At 37.4% G+C, this 22,069-nt stretch overlaps 1 pseudogene; it reads left to right on the top strand.

Annotated features, from left to right (window-relative positions):
- Nucleotides 1–621: 621 nt before the first annotated feature.
- The window catches only part of LOC114619386, a 24,190-nt pseudogene continuing 2,742 nt past the window's right edge, over nucleotides 622–22,069 (top strand).

Raw genomic sequence — 22,069 nt, 5'->3', positions numbered from 1 at the left:
AAGGTTTGATCCCTAGCTATGATTGAGTCACCAAAATTAAAGAGGAGACATTCTTTGCACAGGAACATATAGATGGCAAACTTTCAAAAGGGTGATTGATTAAATTTGAAAGTTTAATGCGAGGTAGAGTTAAAAATCTGGAACGATTGCTACTGTTTTGGAATGATGGACATGCATTCCCAACAACTGAGTTACAGAACAAACAGGAAAAAAGATGCAGAGGAAATAACTACAGGTACAACTGTTCTTCCGGTTCCCACTATTTACAACTCCTCTTTAAATCATCTTTGTGTTTTCTAAGTAAAAAACACATTAAAACTAAAATATATAACATATGAAGTATGGAATTCAAGCTCTCAGTGCCCATGTCTCCAGACACATTCTGCCATTTAGAATGATAGATATATACCATTAATTTTTAATTCATGTAAGAATCATAGAAGAGTTGAAATATTTTGAAAAATTACCCCATGCAAAATTCTTCTCCTCACTCACCAGATATTTTCAACTGTATACTCTGTGTTAGGGATTAAAGCCAGGATCTGTTGTTTGCTAAGCAATAACTCTATTATTGAGCAAAGCCTGTTACCTCCAAGTTGTGTGAGGCTGTTCCTGGGAAACATGAACAAACATCTGTCTAATTTTTTCCAAGATAGGGAACGAACGACAGACTTACTTAAAGATACCATTAAAATCCAAATTGGCGAACCAGTGAGTTTTATTGAAGTCATATACAGGATAATGGAGAGCAGTCTTATTATTACATAAGTAGAAATTATTCAAAGAAAATTATGTCGAAAAATGTTAACCCAGATTAGGGGACAGCTTATCAAGGATAAAACACTGAATATAGTGTACAAGTTGGAAAATGTCTCTTCCCCGCCACTCAGCCAGTGTGAGATTCTTCCTTATAGCTCCTGGTTATCTTTGTCATTCAAACAGCTTAGATGGTCTGTCTTTGAGACAGTTTGGATGCACTAAGCCTCTCCTAGGCAGATTGGATTATCTGAGAGTATCTCTCAGCAGATCATACTGATTATACAAGCTTTGAGAAGGAGAGGCATAATGCTTCTGGTCAGTTTCAGGGACTTCTTGTAGTCTCTAAGTTGTTTTCTTCCTGAGTCTCAAAGAATAGACTTCAGCATATTTTCGAGGTCTGAACCATTTCATTCCAAGCAGGAATGTTGTTTTGGATTTGCCTCTTAGAAAACTGTTGTGCCACACCCCACCTTACATTTGTTTTACACTTCTGTGGGTTTGTATTTCCTGAAACCTTTATTCATGTATGGTAGGTGTTTACCGTTCTAGAGATTGTATGATTTGGAGAGTAGAGCTCATAAATGAGGTGGACTCAAGTCTCATGCAATAGCCAGTTGTATCCATAGCATAAAACAATGTATACCTTGAGGTTTAAGAGAAGTCCTAGGAGTAAAGTATACAATTACAAGGGTAAGGGACACATGGCAGATACGTCCAAGTGGCAGATAAGCCACAGGTAGAAAAAACATGTTTTCCCATAGTTCTAGATCCAAATGTAATGAGCAATATGAGGTAAAGTCACTCCTATACATTACAAGTAGGAGGGGAAAAGCATAAACAGTGGAGGATTCTGTATTTTTGAAGACCTGGACTCAGAAGACTCTTGTTTAGGCTTCTTGGTACTTTCTCACAAGCACTCAAAAATCTCCTCAAATTCTCCATTCTTTGACCGTGTTCCAACCAATTGGAATGTTATATTTGGGTTGTCATTTTATTATTTCAACAACACACTGGTTATTCCTCATATCAAGACAAAAGTAATATTGAAATGTCTAAGTTTTCATTTTGTTTCAGTTATAGATAATACATTACATTTTGTGGATAGAAATAAAATGATTATAGAATAAATGCTCCCAGAATCTTTCCTCATGACTTACAAAGTTAGAGTTTATACATAAAAAATGATAATGTTAAAGATAGCTTCAATTTAGTAACACTTAGTTTCACAAGATTGTATCTTATGTTTTCAAATTGCTTGGAAATCTTTAGCACATTCAAGGAGAGTATTAAAAATCAATTTTGAATTTAATGAAATTGAACTGGAAAATAACAGGGAATTAAGGTTTCTGAGTTCAGAGGAATCGTTACATGCAGATTAAGAGTTCTTACTGTGGAGTTGTCTGGCACAGTAGGTTGCTGAGTTATAGCTCTAAGAACTAACTTTAGCCTTACAAATAAGAAACCGTCCTGTTGAATGATGTCACTTGAAAACTCTACCAAATTTATTCATTGAGTACAAAGCAAGTAATGAATGCAATCCATTATTGTAAAGGTCATTTTATTCCCTTCCTTTCAAAAGGAGTTTCTATTCATGAAATCAGGTGTTTTACTAAATTTAATTTAAGAACACAATCCCAAGATAGACAGAGTATTTAACTCTTTCTTTTTTACCTACTGAGTGATTTAGACACATCAGTGATGCATGACCATTTTGGAGCTGATAGACAGCCTTCCCATGCATGGTATTCTTGGTCAAATATTTTCTTAAATACTGCTTTGGTTAAACCTTTGAATTTGATGCAACAAATTCCATTGTACAGCCAGTGAAGTCACTAGACAAATGCAATAGACAATGAGAAAGGCAGTAAGGTGGGAATGGGGGCTTGACTCTAGATAAAGACAGACAACAACTTACAGGGATATCATTATGTATTTTTACGTAGAAATCTGTTGTAATCTCTGATGTTAATGATCTACTCGAGTTCATAGAACATATAATAAGCAAGAGCGTAACTTCCAAACACAGCAAGTATATTCTTATAAGAACATGTCCTGATTCCATTTACCTGAAATTTTATTCAAGTAAATAGATTTAAGCTTCACAACATAAACCATAGACCTCAGAAACTATAGTCCAATTAAACTCATTACTTCATTATGGTTCATCACAGCATCATAAAAGTAATACATACAATAAGTATATTATATTTTACATTTTATATTTTAAAGCAAGCTGTGCCACCTTTTATAATAGTAAAATACATATTCATTGTGCATTGGAGAATTTCTCTTAGTCAAAGGGGAAAAGTAATCTACCTTTTGTAGGCAGGTTCAAAATCCTTGATATTTCTCAAGTGATGAGTGTGTTTATTACTCAGAGTTCAGGCTGATAAAATGACTTATGTCAATGGTAGCCACTGTTAACAGTCCTGAGAGGAGAAAAGCTTCGATGAAAGGCCAATCCCGTTATTACAAAACATGAATGTTGAACCAGAACATATTACCCTGCACACTAAGAAGAGAAGAGGGCTGGAGATTGAGTTCATGGCTATGGACCACAATTCAGTTAATCAACCATGGCTATATGATGAAGCCTTCATACATCTTTGTATGTTGACATTTTGAGTTTCTTTGTTGGCCACACTCGATTTATATATGACCACCCCAATAATGGGGCAATACCAAGACCCCAAGGACATGATTTGTTTTAACTAAAAATCTGAACATTTACAAATTTCACCATATGTATCTCTGTTTTTGTTTCTTTTAATTTTTATATCTTGAGTTTTTTAAAAAAATTAGATGACTAGATTTCTAGCATTTTCATGAATTCTATCAGTTTTTCTAGTAATTGTAGAAGAAAAGAGTGGTCGTGGAAACCTCCTAATTTCTATTCATCTGATTAGAAGTGAAGGTAGCCCTGGATGCTTCAGTATGTGGTTCAGCTTGTAACAGTCAGCCACAGACAGACTTTTCAGTTTAATAGGGTCTAAATTTACTCTTTAATCTCAATGTTTAACATAATTAAAGCTAACTTCAGGCTGATGCTATTATTTGTACTGTTACATGAAATGTTAACCTTTCAAATCCATAATTTTTTATCTACCAAACAACAGCAACAGGAAGACCAAACACTGAATTTACTCCCCTGTTAAGAGACTACTGCTTTTGTTGACTGTGTCTTTCTGTGTCCCTAAGCTTAGTTGTCCTTATTATAATTAATTCTGTCTCAATCTTTCCCCACTTTTATTCTTGTATAAGGAAATTCTAAATAGGAGAAGCATAACCTTAAAGGACTGTAGTCCAGACTGCAATTGTCTAATCACAAATGTTAATAGTGTTTTGTTTACAATATTACCACTCCTCAGATGAGCCTGTGGTCTGAAGTATTATCACTTTGCCTCCCTGTCAGTCTCCAACACATACCAGTCCCTGGAGTTTATACAACATTCTAGTCATCTAGGCTTCTTCCTCGAACAACTCTCTTAACTCTTTACTATCTTTGTGACTACTGTACCTTCAGCACGAAACACAGAGACTTTCCATAAATGTACGCATGCATCAGTTTTGCAAAAAATCTCATTATATATATATATATATATATATATATATATATATATATATATATATATTGAATGAAGAGATTAGTGGATAAACGAATAAAGAAAACCAGAACAGAATAATTGACTAGATAAACAAATGAATAGACTAATGAGGAATGAATTCCAGCCAACATAATGAAAGTCTGCTTATACAAATATAGCTTTTTTTTATGATGGCACATTAATATTGTTAAATTTATGTGCACATATAATGCCTTACTTTTTATGTGAAGGAGAAATTGAGTGAATATCGCAGCCTGAGGCATCTGAAAAAAAAATGATTTGTCACAGAAGTGAGAAAACAATCAGTGGAGAAAATTAAAGAATAGAAATAGATTTTGACATCTTAAGGGTATGGGGGGAGGTTTTGTTGACTGTTGTAATTAAAATAACAGCCTTGAGCTCATGGTGTTATAGAATACATGGTGTGTAAAAATTCACATATGCAATGTGTTTGCCTGTGTTTTATGTCATTAGGGCAAAAGATACTTAGCAAAAGATCTGTGATTGTAATAGGACACTGCATTGAACATTATTTTAAGCATAGACACTGTTTTAACATTACAGTTAATAAATAGTAAGTGAAACTTAAACATGTTATTTGAAAAATAAATTTACTTCTACTTTTTTGCTAATAATATATGTTCTGATTTTAAATAAAAGAAAAATTTAGATAACTAACTTTATTCATATTCTTTATAAAAATAAAGGGAGAAATATGTGAATTATAAACAAACAGTTCTCAGGAACATATCATTAATGATAACATTGAAAATAATAGGCTACAATCCTTCTATGTAACAAAAATTGAAAATATTTTATGTTGCTTTATTAGTTGGGATTTTCTAACATCACAGAATTACAGAATGCCACCATATATTTAAAAAAAATGTAGGAATGACTTTCAGTCAACAGTCTAAATAACCCAATAATGGGCAGTGGTGTTGCTCAATCTAACCAGGCTAGGTGTTTTAGCTGGTCTTCTGTATAAACTGGAATTCTGAAGAAGTAGGTTCTAACAGATATTCTGGCAAGTAAGCACAAGCAGGCAAAGAAGAAGGAAGCCAGTGTAGGGGAATGCCAGAGCAGGGAGGTAGGAGTTGGTGGGTGGGTAGGGGAGCACCCTCAAAGAAGCTCTGGCGGGGGGGAGGGGATGGGATAAGTGGTTTCCAGAGGAGAAACTGGGAAAGGGCATAAGATTTGAAATGTAAGTAAAATATCCAATAAAAAAAGAAAGAAAGAAGTCTTCTTTTTCCATTGTCTTTGTGTAAGCCTCCAGCATAAAGTATGGCCCAAATTAAAGGTGCTTACCACCATAGGAGATTGCTCTGTTCTGGGCTGGCATTGAACTCAGTGATCTACTTGCCTCTGTCACCTGGAAATAAACTCCTGTACTACCTTGCCTGGGCCTAAGCTTTTCACGGCCACTATACCTCAAGTTCCAGATCAAAAGCCTGTGTTGTCTGGCCTCAAGTTCTGGATAACAAGTATGCTCTCCATTTCTGGATTGTAGTGCATTTCAGATATAGACAAGTTGATAATTGGAAATAGCCATCACAATTACCTTTTGCATTGTTCAATTGAAGTAGCTGCATGTATATTTATTGGAAAATATATTTTGGTACATTGTCATTACTATATCATTATCTTAAAATAAATATTTAATAATAAAATTCACACAGCTATTTTATTTATTTATTAAGAATAAGAAAAACAAAACTTTTAACTTTACCTCTACTTATTTCTTATTTTTATTTTTTTTAATTCTTTTGGTTATTTTTTGAGATTGTTTTTTAATGACAATATTTTATTCTGCTTTTCTCCCTTCAGATTCATGGGCTCTTATTTTAATCAACTGTTATTGTATTTTCTTTATATATACACATACACACATATATCCATATATATATGGATATATGTGTGTATGTGTATATATATATGTATATTACACATATATATATACATGTATATGTGTGTGTGTGTGTGTGTGTGTGTTTGTGTGTGTGTGTATACTGCCCAGAACCTCCAATTTTACTTGTATGTAGGTTTTCAGGAGTTACCATTTGGCTGTGAGAGCCAATAGGTGTATTCTTTCCTGAAGAAGGCCACCTCTCCTGTTCCCAGCATTCCTAGTTGCCTATAGTCTTTGGGTAGAGCTGAGGTTTTATGGGCTTTTCTCCATCCGTTTTGGCATTTCTTTGATTTCCTTCTTGTTCAGATCACATTTATACTGTTATATTGCAGAGATTTTACAGGAATAGCTTCTGCTGTTACTTGGAGACACAATGTAACATTAAAACCCCTCATCCTATGGCTCCTTCAGTCTTCCACCCTGTACCCTGCAATGTTCCCTGACTTTCAGTGTAGGAGTATATACTGTCCCTTTCTTTCTGTAAATCATCTCCATTCTCTCTGAATAACCACTTTTAGCATTTCTAGTTCCATCATTTCATCTTCTAACACATTACTGCATTTATGTTTAATTGAAAATTTCTCCATTTATCCTTCAGTCTTGAGGCTAACTCCACAGCTTAAATGGTTCTTCGATGTTTGACATATAGTTCACTCCATTTTCTTTCTTTCTTTTTTTTTTTTTTGATGTAGTTACATTACTATTTTAAAAATTGCAAAACAAAAAAATCACAAAACAAACAACCAACAGCGACAACAAAACAAAAATACTCAAATATGACTGGAAAGATTTGTTATTATAATTGTATGTTTTGCTCTTTTAAAAATATTTTTTCCACAACACAGCATATTAGTGATTTTTTTTATTAAATAAGTTTTTAGGTCATGGTATGTAGGTTTATTTTATTATTTTGAGAATTTATGCCCAGTATTATCCTGTTGTCTCCTTTCCTTCTTACCAGGGCTCTCTGCACTAAGTAGGGACTGTTCTCATTTATTGCTAACACTCACAGAAGCTCACAGTAGCATGTGACAGTCATAGCTTAATCATAGGCTACGCTGTGCCAAGGCCCAGGCTCATTCTACTAGGCCTAGACTCCAATAATAAGATAAAAACTTGGCAACTTTGAAGTTGGGGCCCAGAAATCTTTGCTACCCACGTGATTCTGATGGTCTCAATTTGAGAAGCACTGTGTTATGTCAGGCATGCTTTAAAATTGCCCCTTTTTTGTATTTGTAGACAAAGGAAAGGAAGTTACTTCAACTCTTCTCGTGTGAGGAGCTTACTTAGTCCTTAGATGAACATTATAACTGAAATTCCTGCCTCTCCTGAATCTCCCTCTCCTCTTCCCTTTCCTCCTTCCCTTTCTCCCTCATTTCTTTCATAGAGTTTTGCTATTGAGCCTTAGTGGGATCTTAGGACTTACAATCCTCACCTCTCCAGTGTGGCCATTACACAGGTGTCCAGCACTACACCCATCGGGATGCCTTTTTAAAAAATTGTTTTATTAGTTATATTATTTAACTACACTTCAAATGTTGTCCCCCTTCCTGGTTCCCCTCCACAAACCCCCACCCCACGCTCATCTCCCCTGCTTCCATGAGGGTGCTCCCAATTCACTCACCCACTCCCCCGCCTCACCACCCTAGCATTCCCCTATCAAGCCTTCACAGGACCAAAGGCCTTCCTTCTTATTGATAACAGATAAGGCAATTTTCTGCTACATATGCAGCTGGAGCCATTTTCTTCACACATACATATCTCAAAAGTTAGAGGAAATTTTTTTCTCTGACCATCTATTTGTGAGTTCTTTTTCCATTCTAAAGAATTTTGGTTTTAGCTGAGACAGGGAAGTTGACTCATATATTTTGGTCATCCTGATAAGCCCTTAGAAACAGTGATCATGGGAGTGTTCACGTAATTGTGTTTAATGCCTTGCTTGTTCCTTGACTATTTGCATCTATTGCATTGCTAGACCCTCAATCTAGAACTGACTTTAATACATGCATGTAATTAAAATGATATAAAAGCAAAAAGGAGGAGGGGGATGGGATGGGGTTTCTAAGGAGGGGAAATGGGGAAAGGAGATGACATCTGAAATGTAAATAAATAAAATATCAATAAAAAAAGAAAAGAAAAACTCTACCCCCAAAAAGAATTCCTCTTGACATTTGACTTCTGCAATTATAATAGGACATGAGTGAACGCAGGTGTTTTTATTTTCTATTGTTTGCATTTGTTTTGTTCTATGACCTCTGAGCTTACTGATTATGTGGTTTATTCCTCATCATAATTTGGGCAAATAGCAATTATTTTTTCAATTATTACTTGCATTCTTTTCTTGTTTCCTCTTCTGATATCAGCATTATATTTATAACATTTTATTATAAAAATATAATTAGGTCACTTACCCCTCTGCCCAGTCCCTTTCCTTCCTACAACTTCTCTCCTCTCCTGTCCTCAATTCCTCACTCACTAAAATCCTGACCATATATATGTATATGTATATGTATATGTATATGTATATGTATATGTATATGTATATGTATATGTATATGTATATGTATATATATGTGTGTGTGTGTGTGTGTGTGTGTTTAGTATTGTATGTATATGATTTCAAGGCTGACTCCAAGGCACTGTATAACCAATTAGGAGACTTGTCTCTAGATAAAGACTATTTCTCTTAGTTACCTATAGTCCTTTGTCTAGGAGTATAGCTACATGAAATTGTCCCTTTCACAATAGCTGTCCTTGTTCAGGTAGACATACTGCTGAGGTATCATGAGTGAAACTTACCTATACCTTTTCTTAGAGATACAAACTCACAGCTGATTTTCTACCATTTAGTTCTCAAACTCTTTCTATCCCCCTTGTATGCAATGTGGTCTGAGTCTTAGATGCAAGAGTTGTATTTTACATGCCCCGCCATTCCACTGGGACAATTACTTAACTATGTTGATAGCAGCTTTATTTGTAATAGTCAGAAACTGGAAACAACCCAGATGTCCCTCAGTTGAAGAACAGATAAAGAAAAGGTTCATTTGCACAATTGAATACTACTCATCTATTAAAAACAAGGACATCATGATTTTTGCAGGCAAATAGATAAAACAAGAAAATATCACTCTGAGTGAGGTAACCCAGACGCTAAAGGAAATCCATGGCATACACTCACCATGCAAGGGGATATTAGCTATTAAGTGGAGGATACCCATGTTACAATCCATAGATCAAAAAAGCCAAATAACAAGGAGACTCTGAGAGCAAATAGTTGACTCTTTCTCAGAAGAGGAAATAAAATAGATAATGGAAATTGATGGAGAAAGGGAACTGGATGTGAGAGGAAGTGAGGAAAGAAACGGAGAGTTGTGATCTGGTGTAGGGAAAACAGGGGAAAGAGAACAGTAATCTGCAGTGGGAGGCGGCATCTCTAGGATGTCTCAGAGTCCTGGGAAAGGGGGAGGTCTCAGGGAGTCTATGGGGGTGACTCTGGCAGTTACTCCTAGTAGTGGGGGACAAGGAGACTAAAATGGCTACCTCCTGTAGCCAGGGGGACTCTCAGTGGAGGGATAAGGACCGCAATCCACCCACAAAACACTCAGATAAAAATGTGTCCTGCCTATAAGGTATACAGGGACAAAAGTGGAGCAGAAACTGAGGGAATTGCCGACCAACGCTTGAATAAATTGAGACTCATCCCATGGATAAGAACCAACCCCTGACACTATTAATGATACTTTGTTATACCTGCCAACAGGATGTTATCAGGTAACTGTCTTCTGAGAGTCTCCATCCAGCAGTCAATGGAGAGAGATGCAGAGACCCACAACCAAGTATTAGATAGAGCTTAGGAATTCTTGTGGATGAGTTGGGGAAAGAATCAAAGAGTATAAGGACTCCACAGGAAGACCAATAGCTTCTACTAACCTGAACCCTTAGGTGGGACTATTAACTGTTTTCCTCTCTTGGCAGCTTCCATAGCATCTTTTGGGATGATAGAGTTTGTGCCTATTATCTTATTATCATGTTATAGCCTGTTCGGTTGATATCTCTGGGAGACCTGCTCTTTTCTGAAGAGAAATGGAGGAAGGGTGGGTCAGGGGAGGGACTGGGGGCGTAGAGAGAGAGAAAATTGTCGGGATGAAATATATGAGAGAAGAATGAATTTAAAAAGTAAATTAATGGGGTTTTAGTGCCATAGTCTAAGGAAATACTTAGATAAGAAAACTAAAATCATCCCACATATTTCTACTCAATTTTCTTGTTCTATATACCACTGTTCTTATTCTGGTTTATTTTATAGAGGAAATGTTAATAAATGAAGTTTTAAGCACTGAAATATTTGCAACATATAATGCTTGATAAAAAATTATATATATATATATATATATATATATATATATATATATATATATATCTTTTTACTTTCAGAGTTAAAAAAAAATGTTAAGCCTCAGGTCTGCTCCACTGAGACCTTCAGAGTCCTGTGTCTGAGTTCATGCTGCTTTAGCTAAAAGAACTTACATTCAACAATTTTTGGGAGGAAACTAGGGGCAACAAGTTCTTGTATTGTTTTGAGAATCTCTTAGACTCTTCTGACCAACAACACAAATAAAGGCTTCTTGAGCATTCTCGGTACTGAGTCTTTTATTAGGTAGTTTTGTGTGTATGTGTATGTGGGGTGTGTGTGTGTGTGTGTTTGCATATGGTGTATGTGTTTGTGTGTGTGTATGTGTATGGGTATATGATTGTGCATGTCTGTCTGTCTGGGAGTGTCTGTCTGTATGCATGTATGTATAATTTATTTATATATGTCCTTATATATGTTATATATAACTGGGGTAAATAAATAATAATATGGTTTCCTCTACCTCCCCTCTCTTTGTGTTGACTTCCCTGCTTCGTACTCAGTTACCCGCCTCATTTTTCCCATTTTCTTTTCTTATCACTTGTATCCTTATAAACTTTCTCTAGAGCACTCACCTCTTGTCCCAAGGTACCTTTTTACTTTCCTATTTTATGGGATTATTCCACATTATATGATCAAATCAGAAAATTTAGAGCTAAGAACTACAAATGAGAAAGAATATGCAAGGTTTGTCTTTCTGGGTCTGGATTAACTTAGTATAGTATATTTCTATGTTCATCTATTTACCTACAAATTTCATTTTCTTTATAAGTGATTAGTATTCAACAGTGTATATGTAACGCATGTTCATTATACATTCCTCAGAGGGAGAGTTTTTAGGTTGTTTTCATTTCCTAATACAACATATTTAAATGCTTTTCTGATTATAATTTAAAAGAAGCAATTGGAGGCATTTTAATAGTCATGCCTGACAATCTCTATTTGTGAAATTTATTCTATAAATGTTATGAATCACAATTGTTGAAAATATGAAATCTCTATCTGATATGTGAGCCGCATTATTTTTGGTGTATGATTTAAAAATATGTGAACAGTGCTATGAATAAATAGTTTATATATATATATATATATATATATATATATATATATATGCTCCAGAAATCCCACAAAAGCTTGAATTTACATCAATGATAACTCTTAAAAGGTTTGGTTACATTATAAAGGTTTAGTTAAATTAGAAATTGAACAACCAGATTCACATTTAGTAACTCTGAATGATATAAACACATTCAAGAATAAACATACCTTCTGTCTTAAATCTATCCATCTTTCCATCCTAAAATAAATCATAAGTATTTTCTGTTTTCACTAGATGTGTATTCATTCCACCCACACAACTAGCCACTTATTTAACAAAATTATACATAGTAGTGTTGTTCAAGAACATGTCATATGTAGAACAACAGCCAGTTTGGAATTTTCCCAATGGGTGCTCTATGATCAGAGTATCCAGCCTCAGTTGTATGATTTACACCCATACCCAAGACCATGCAATCACTCCTTTCAGTTAATCTTTGGTTTTGTGGATCTTCATTCATACATCAATAGTATTCTATGACTCACATCTGAGAGGATATGAGCAAACATCTACCCACTCCAGTGTGGGCACTGAAAACAGACATAAGAGTATATTCCATGAAAACCCAACTTGGAAAACCAGTGAGTTTATTGAAGTTGTGTGCAAATGTGATATTGAGGGGCTACTGAGAAGAGAATGGGTGACTCTAAGCCAGAAACAACACTGAAACCCCATCCTATCATGAATGACTATTTATAGTTGCACTCTGTGACTTGCTGGAACCTGAACAGGTCAGAAAGTCTCTACTCAACAACTGCTTTCTGTTTCTATAACTTAAGAGACAGGTCTTTTTATTTTCTTATTTTAAGTTACAGCTTCCCTAGACTCAGTTGAGTTAAAGCAAGGGTTTGAGAGTTGAATACTATAGATTTATATCATGGCTGCACTGCTAACCAATTATATTCCTTAGAAAGATTATTCCTCTTCTATGTGTTTTAATATCATCTAAAACTTAGATAGATGATAATACTAACTCATTAATATTATCTTGATTAATAATATTGCAATGATTAAATGAATTACAGATAGAATATTTCAAACTATATTAGTGAGATTGGAGCTCAGTTGGTTGAGTGCTTGCTTACCAGGGACGATACTCTACATTTTATTTCTATGTATGATGTCATACAGATTCAATCTCACCACTCAAAAGGTAGACACAGTAGGATTTGAAGTTTAAAGCCATACTTGGCTGCTTAACAAGTTCAAAGCCAGCTTGGAAGACATGAGACCATGTTCAAAGTCCGAGGATTCGTCAATCTAAACTAATGAAAACATGATTCTTAGACAGTAAATACTCTATAAAAGTTAGAAATTCATTATCATTACAGGTGACTTATTATTAAAAGATAATCATTTATTGCCATTATTGCAGCCATTCTCTTTCTCCAAGAATTAATGACACCATATGAATATTGGGAAGTACATTTAGTTAAAGTTTTGACACTTAGTGAGCAAAAATTGAAATCACAGAAAAATCAGTGATGATCTTAAAAGTAGATGAATATCTTCTCTGTGTCATCTTGCATTGCATAGTACATACATACTTTTTACAGTGATGTAATTTGGATTGTATCAATGGTCTGATATTATTTTGTATTACAGTGATAAAATTTAATCTACACTTTTGGCAATAATTGTTCCCAAAAGTTAGACCTTAGCATCTGTGTTTTCCTATAATGCAGCTGTCTGTTTCTCTCATTTAATTTCTTCCTAGTTGGTGTGAAGCTGTGGAGATGAGACAAAAATGTTATAAATTTTTGTAAACCTCCATGTGTACAAAACACAGACAGATTGACATCTTTTTAAAAAGATCTAAAAGTATTACCTGGCACGATGAATTGACCCCATTAACTATATGCTGTAAAGGGCAGAGAAAAGCTGTCATAAACTTGTAAGTCCACAAGGGAAGCTATGTGACTCAGGCCATAGTAATAGCATGATTTAGATGTCAGGTGACATTGGCAAAGAGCCTGAGACTCACAGAATGAATATCACCATGGCATCAAGCCATAGAGAAGATTGTCACTTGGGTGCATGTGCAACAAGCTCTTATGCTCTCACCCAGTAAATTTGCCCACTGCCTTTCAGTCACAATTCAATATTTCCCCTCCCTTTTCTTTAATCATAGTCTGTACTGTTTACTTTTTCCGTTTCATATTTAACTGGGTCCTCATCTTCCTCTCACTGATTAATATCCATGTTGATTTGCTTTGTGAATCAATTATAATTTAAAATACAATAATATAGCTCTGGGCTGGAGCAGACACAGAGTCGGTCTGCTCCTGTCCTGTTGAGAAACTGAATCCTGAGTCATCCAGGAGCCACTGCACTCAGAGCAGCTGGTAAGAACTCCATCTCACTCCCTAAGCCCCAGAGATACATCGGGGAGCCAGGGACATCCAGGGCACAGCAGCTACCCAAACCCCGCCCCTCCGGAATTCCACTTCCCTTCCGCCCCTGCCTGGTCCTCTGGGCTGGAGCAGACACAGAGTCGGTCTGCTCATGTCCTGTTGAAAAACTGAAACCTGAGTCATCCAGGAGCCACTGCACTCAGAGCAGCTGAAACTGAATCCTGAGTCATCGAGGACCCACTGCACTCAGAGCAGAAGGATTTCCAGATCCAAGAGGTGGCCTGAGTCCCAGGAGTTCTTCCACCCAGGAGATTAGGAGCATAAGACCACAGAGACCTCTGGACCCTGAGGAGCTCTGCAATAAGCAAGATAACTGGAAATACAGACTCCAGTTTTACACAGTGAGGGCAGGTACCACTAGAGTTAACCAGATGGCGAAAGGCAAGCGCAAGAACATAAGCAACAGAAACCAAAGTTTCTTGGCATCATCAGTGCCCAGTTCTCCCAATATAGCAAGCCCTGAACACCCCATCACACCTGAAAAGCAGGATTCAGAATTAAAATCACTTCTCATGATGATGATAGAGGATTATAAGAAGGAATTAAGTAACTCCCTTAAAGAAATACAGGAGAGTACAAGTAAACAGATAGAAGCCCTTAAAGAGGAATCACAGAAATCCCTTAAAGAAATGGAAGAAAACACAAAGAAGGAATTAAACAAAAACATTCAGGATCTGAAACTAGAAATAGAAACAATAAAGAAAGTTCAAAGGGAGACAACCATGGAGATAGAAAACCTAAGAAAGAGATCAGGAGTCACAGACGCAAGCATCACCAACCGAATACAAGAGATAGAAGAGAGAATCTCAAATGCAGAAGATACGGTGGAAAATATTGACACAGTTGTCAAAGAAAATGCAAAACGCAAAAAACTCCTAACTCAAAACATCCAGGAAATCCAGGACACAATGAGAAGACCAAACCTAAGGATAATAGGTATAGATGAGAATGAAGATTCTCAACTTAAAGGGCCAGTAAATATCTTCAACAAAATTATTGAGGAAAACTTCCCTAACCTAAAGAACAAGATGCCCATAAACATACAAGAAGCCTACAGAACACCAAATAGACTAGACCAGAAAAGAAATACCTCCCGTCACATAATAATCAAAACATCAGATGCACAAAACAAAGAAAAAATACTAAAAGCAGTAAGGGAAAAAGGTCAAGTAACATATAAAGGCAGACCTATAAGAATTACACCAGACTTCTCACCAGAGACTATAAAAGCCAGAAGAGCCTGGACTGACATTATACAGACCCTAAGAGAACACAATTGCCAGCGCAGATTACTATACCCAGCAAAACTCTCAATCACTATAGATGGTGAAACCAAGATATTCCATGACAAAACCAAATTTGCACAATATCTTCCCACAAACCCAGCACTTCAAAGGATAATTGATGGAAAATGCCAACACAAGGAGGGAAACTACAACCTAGAAAAAGCACGTAAGTAATCCTCCAACAACCCCAAAAGAAGATACAAACATAACTTTACCTCTAATAACAAAAATAACAGGAAGCAACAGTCATTTTTCCTTAATATATCTTAACATCAATGGTCTCAATTCCCCAATAAAAAGACGCAGACTATCAGACTGGATACACAAACAAGACCCAGAATTTTGCTGCATACAAGAAACGCACCTCAGTGACAAAGACAGACACTACCTCAGAATAAAAGGGTAGAAAACAATTTTTCAAGCCAATGGTCCCAAGAAACAAGCTGGAGTAGCCATTCTAATATTAAATAAAATCGACTTTCATCCAAAATTAATCAAAAAAGATAAGGAAGGACACTTCATACTCATCAAAGGAAAAATCTACCAAGGTGAACTCTCAATTCTGAACATCTATGCTCCAAATGCAAGGGCACCTACATACACAAAAGAAACTTTACTAAAGCTCAAAACACACATTACACCTCACACAATAATAGTGGGGGATTTCAACACCCCACTGTCAGCAATGGACAGATCATGGAAACAGAAACTAAACAGAGACACTTTGAAATTAACAGAAGTTATGAACCAAATGGACTTAACAGACATCTATAGAACATTTCATCCTAAAACAAAAGAATATACCTTTTTCTCAGCACCTCATGGTACCTTCTCCAAAATAGACCATATAATTGGTCACAAAACAAGCCTCTACAGATACAAAAAGATTGAAATAATCCCTTGCATCTTATCAGATCACCACAGACTAAGACTGGTCTTTAATAATGACAAAACCAATGGAAAACCCACGTGCACATGGAAACTGAACAACTCTCTACTCAATGATGACTTGGTCAAGGAAGAAATAAAGAAAGAAATAAAAGACTTTTTAGAATTCAATGAAAATGAGGACACATCATACCAAAACTTGTGGGACTCCATGAAGGCAGTGCTAAGAGGAAAGCTCATAGCTCTAAGTGCCTACGAAAAGAAACTGGAAAGAGCACACACTAACAAGTTGACTGCACAACTAAAAGCTCTAGAACAAAAAGAAGCAAATACACCCAGGAGGAGTAGAAGGCAGGAAATAATCAAACTCAGGGCTGAAATCAACCAAATAGAAACAGAAAGAACAATATAAAATATCAATAAAACCAGGAGTTGGTTCTTTGAGAAAATCAACAAAATAGATAAGCCGTTAGCCAGATTAACCAGAGGGCACAGAGACAGTATCCAAATTAATAAAATCAGAACTGAAAAGGGAGACATAACAACAGAAACTGAAGAAATTAAAAAAATCATCAGATCTTACTACAAAGGCCTATACTCAACAAAACTGGAAAACCTGGATGAAATGGACAATTTCCTAGACAGATACCAGGTACCGAAGTTAAACCAGGAGCAGATAAACCATCTAAATAGTCCCATAACCCCTCAGGAAATAGCAGCAGTCATCAAAAGCCTCCCCACTAAAAAAAGCCCAGGACCAGATGTTTTTAGTGCTGAATTCTATCAGACCTTCAAGGAAGACCTAATACCAATTCTCTTCAAACTATTCCACAAAATAGAGACAGAAGGAACACTACCCAATTCGTTCTATGAAGCTACGATTACACTCATACCCAAACCCCACAAGGACCCGACAAAGAAAGAGAACTTCAGACCAATCTCCCTTATGAACATCGATGCAAAAATACTCAATAAAATTCTAGCAAACCGAATCCAAGACCACATCAAAACAATCATCCATCATGATCAAGTAGGTTTTATCCCAGGAATGCAGGGATGGTTCAATATTCGGAAATCCATCAATGTAATCCACTATATAAACAAACTTAAAGAAAAAAACCACAGGATCATCTCACTAGATGCTGAGAAAGCATTTGACAAAATTCAACATCCCTTCATGATAAAAGTCTTGGAAAGATCAGGAATTCAAGGCCCCTACCTAAGCATAGTAAAAGCAATTTACAGCAAACCAGTAGCCAACATCAAGCTAAATGGAGAGAAACTTGAAGCAATCCCACTAAGATCAGGGACTAGACAAGGTTGCCCACTCTCCCCCTACCTATTCAATATAGTACTGGAAGTCTTAGCCAGAGCAATTAGACAGCAAAAAGAAGTCAAAGGGATACAAATAGGAAAGGAAGAAGTCAAAATATCGCTATTTGCAGATGATATGATAGTATACTTAAGTGACCCCCAAACTTCCACCAGAGAACTCCTAAACCTGATAAACAACTTCAGCAAAGTGGCTGGTTATAAAATCAACTCAAACAAATCAGTAGCCTTCCTCTACATGAAAGATAAACAGACTGAAAAAGAAATTAGGGAAATGACACCCTTCACAATAGTTGCAAATAATATAAAATACCTTGGTGTGAATCTAACCAAGCAAGTGAAAGACCTGTATGACAAGAACTTCAAGTCTCTGAAGAAAGAAATTGAAGAAGATCTCAGAAGATGGAAAGATCTCCCATGCTCATGGATTGGCAGGATTAATATAATAAAAATGGCCATCTTGCCAAAAGCAATCTACAGATTCAATGCAATCCCCATTAAAATCCCAACTCAATTCTTCACAGAGTTAGAAAAGGAAATTCTCAAATTCATATGGAATAACAAAAAACCCAGGATAGTGAAAACTATTCTCAACAATAAAAGAACTTCTGGAGGAATGACCATCCCTGACCTCAAGCTGTACTACAGAGCAATAGTGATAAAAACTACCTGGTATTGGTACAGAGACAGGCAGGAAGATCAATGGAATAGAATTGAAGACCCAGAAATGAACCCACACTCCTATGGTCACTTGATCTTTGACAAAGGAGCTAAAACTGTCCAGTGGAAAAAGGACAGCATTTTCAACAAATGGTGCTGGTTCAACTGGAAGACAACATGTAGAAGAATGAAAATTGATCCATTCTTATCCCCTTGTACAAAGCTCAAGTCTAAGTGGATAAAGGACCTCCACATAAAACCAGATACACTGAAACTAATAGAAGAGAAGGTGGGGAAAAGCCTCGAATACTTGGGCACAGGGGAAAAGTTCCTGAACAGAACTCCAATGGCATATGCTCTAAGATCGAGAATTGACAAATGGGACTTCATAAAATTGCAAAGTTTCTGTAAGGCAAAGGACACTGTCAATAGGACAAAACGACAACCAACAAATTGGGCAAAGATCTTTACCAATCCTTCATCTGATAGAGGGCTAATATCCAATATATACAAAGAACTCAAGAAATTAGACTCCAGACAACCAAATTACCCTATTAAAAAATGGGGTATAGAGCTTAACAAAGAATTTTCAACGGAAGAAACTCGAATGGCCGAGAAGCATCTAAAGAAATGTTCAGCATCCTTAGTCGTCAGGGAAATGCAAATCAAAACAACCCTGAGATTCCATCTCACACCAGTCAGAATGGCTAAGATTAAAAACTCAGGTGATAGTAGATGCTGGCGAGGGTGTGGAGAAAGAGGAACACTCCTCCATTGTTGGTGGGACTGCAAGATGGTGCAACCACTTTGGAAATCAATGTGGCGGTTCCTCAGAAAATTGGACATAGCATTACCCGAGGATCCAGCTATACCACTCCTAGGCATATACCCAGAAGATGCTCGAACATATAATAAGGACATATGCTCAACTATGTTCATAGCAGCCTTATTTATAATAGCCAGGAGCTGGAAAGAACCCAGATGTCCTTCAACTGAGGAATGGATTCAAAAAATGTGGTATATTTACACAATGGAATATTACTCAGCTATTAAAAACAATGAATTCGAGAGGTTCCTAGGTAAATGGATGGAACTAGAAATTATCATCCTGAGTGAGGTAAGCCAATCACAAAAGAACACACATGGTATTCACTCACTGATTATTGGATATTAGCCTAGAACCTTGAAATGCCCAAGATGCAACTCACAGGCCACATGAAGCCCATAAAGAAGGAAGACCAAGTGAGGGTGATTAGGTCCTTCTTAGAAGGAGCAACAAAATACTCAAGGGAGCAAATATGGAGACAAAGTGAGGGACAGAAACTGAAGGAGGGGCCGTCTCAAGACCACCCCACCTGAGTATCTATCCCATGTGCAATCACCAAAGGTAGATGCTGATGTGGAAGACAGGAAGTGCATGCTGATAAGAGCCTGATATGGATATCTCCTCAGAGGCCTTCAAGAGTCAGACATATTCAGAGGCAGATGCTCACAACTAGCCATTGAACTGATCATGGGGTTCTCAATAGAGGAGTTAGAGTGAAGACTGAAGGAGCTGAAAGGGTTTGTGGCACCATGAGGAGAGCAACAATACCAACCAACCACAGCTCCCAGGGTCTAAACCACCAGCCTGGGAGCACTTAGGGTTGGATCCAGGGCTTCAGCTGAATATGTAAAAGTGGAGGGCCCTGCTGGGCATAGGTGGAAGAAGAGAACCTTGACCTCATGAAGGCTGGATGCCCCAGGGGGTGGGAATTTTGAGGGTGGGGAGGTGGGAGTGGGGGGGTAGATAGAGGTTACATCCACAGAGAAGAAGGAGGAGGGGCGAGGGAATTGGGGGTTCCGAGGGGGTGGTGGGGGATGGGGTAAGGGGACAACATAGGAAATGTAAATAAATCATCCAATAAAAAAAAAAATTACAAAAAAAAAAACAAAAAAAAATACAATAATATACCATGGAGGAATTAAAATCTTCTGAAGTGAGCAAATTAGTTGGTTCAAAATAACAACAAACATAATACAAGTGTTAAGGATGTGATTTAAGTATAGGAATTCCTGTAGGTTAAACTTTAACTCTGGAAAAGAGAAAGCATTGTCTGATATGCCAAACAGAATGGTGGTGTGGCATGGGAGCTCCTGCAGATGTCCATCTCACACAGCTAAACAAGAGCAGTGTTAGTTTCTGAACAGAGTAAGCCTCTCCTTTTGAATGATCAGCTGGCCAGCAACTGTGTCTGCCAGGTCAACCAGTTCATTGTCAACACCCTGAAAGACAGAAGAAGGGTGGTTATTTTGATGGACTTGGAAGTTTTGAACTCTACTGAAGAAGTTAGGTTAAAGATTGGGAATCCAGTGTCCTATAATGAAAGACATGGGCAAACAGTCCCTTCCCCAGCCTCCGCAGCTACACCACCAACGAGCAAGCCCCAGCCGCAGAATGGGAGCTTAGGAATGGATTCCACTGTAGTTGAGGCTTATGGTGCCTCAACGCCATTTGGAAAACCTTTTGGAACTGGCCTGCTGCAGCCTTCAGGTGGGACACAGTCCAAAGTGGTGCCCATCACCAGCCTCACCCCTTACCAATCCAAGTGTGCCCGTGTCACCAACAAAAGTCAGGTCCATACCTGAAGCAATTCCTGGAAGAAATGAAAGCTTTTCTTTAAAGAACTTGTCGGTGAAAGTGGTAAAATCAGGGCTACTGCTTTCAGTGAGCAGGTGGACACGTTCTTTCCCCTTATTGAAGTGAACAAGGTGTATTCCCAAAGGGCACTCTGAAGATCGCTAACGAATAATTCTCAGCTGTTAAAAATGATTGTGGGATGACCTTCAATAATGAGACTCCTGTCCTTCCCTGTGAAGATGGCCATCATTTACCCACAGTTCAGTTTGATTTGACAGGGATCGGTGACCTAGAGAGCAAGTCTAAAGACGCACTTGTAGACATAATTGGAATCTTCAAGAGCTATGAAGGTTCAACTAAAATCACAGTGAAGTCTAACAACAGAGAGGTTGCTAAGAGAAATATCTATTTGATGGAAATGTCAGGGAAAATGGTGACTACAACTGTGTGGGGAGAAGACGCTGACAAGTTTGACTGTTTTAGGCAGCCTATGATGACCATCAAAGGAGCCCGAGTTTCTGACTTTGGCAGACGGAGCCTCTCGGTCCTAACATCTAGCACTGTCATTATGAATCTTGACATCCCAGAAGCCTATAAACTTCGTGGACAGTTTGACTCAGAAGGACAAGCCTTAGATGGTGTTTCCATCTCTGGCCTCAGGAGTGGAGGGACCCGAGAAAGCAACCCCAATTGGAAAACTTTGTTATGAAGCTAAAACCTGGGTCAGGATGACAAGGCAGACTATTTCAGCATGGTGGCAACAGAGGTGTTTCTTCACAAAGAGAACTGTAGGTATCATGCCTGCCTAACTCAGGTCTGCAATAAGAAAGTGATTGACCGGCAGAGTGGGTTGTACCGCTGTGAGAAGAGTAACCAGGAATTTCCCAATTTCAAATACCGCATGATATTTTCCGCAAATATTGCAGATTTTCAAGAGAACCAGTGGGTGACCTATTTCCAGGAGTCTGCAGAGGCCATCCTTGGACAGAACACTGTGTACCTTGGGGATCTCAAAGAGAAGAATGAGAAGGCGTCTGAATGCCCCGGCCTGCGGGACTCGGTTATTCGTGGGGGCGAGGGGAACCA

The sequence above is a fragment of the Grammomys surdaster genome, unplaced genomic scaffold (genome assembly GCF_004785775.1).
Source record: "Grammomys surdaster isolate TR1022 unplaced genomic scaffold, NIH_TR_1.0 150, whole genome shotgun sequence".
Taxonomy (NCBI): Eukaryota; Metazoa; Chordata; class Mammalia; order Rodentia; family Muridae; genus Grammomys; species Grammomys surdaster.
This window is presented reverse-complemented; position numbering and strand designations above follow the sequence as displayed.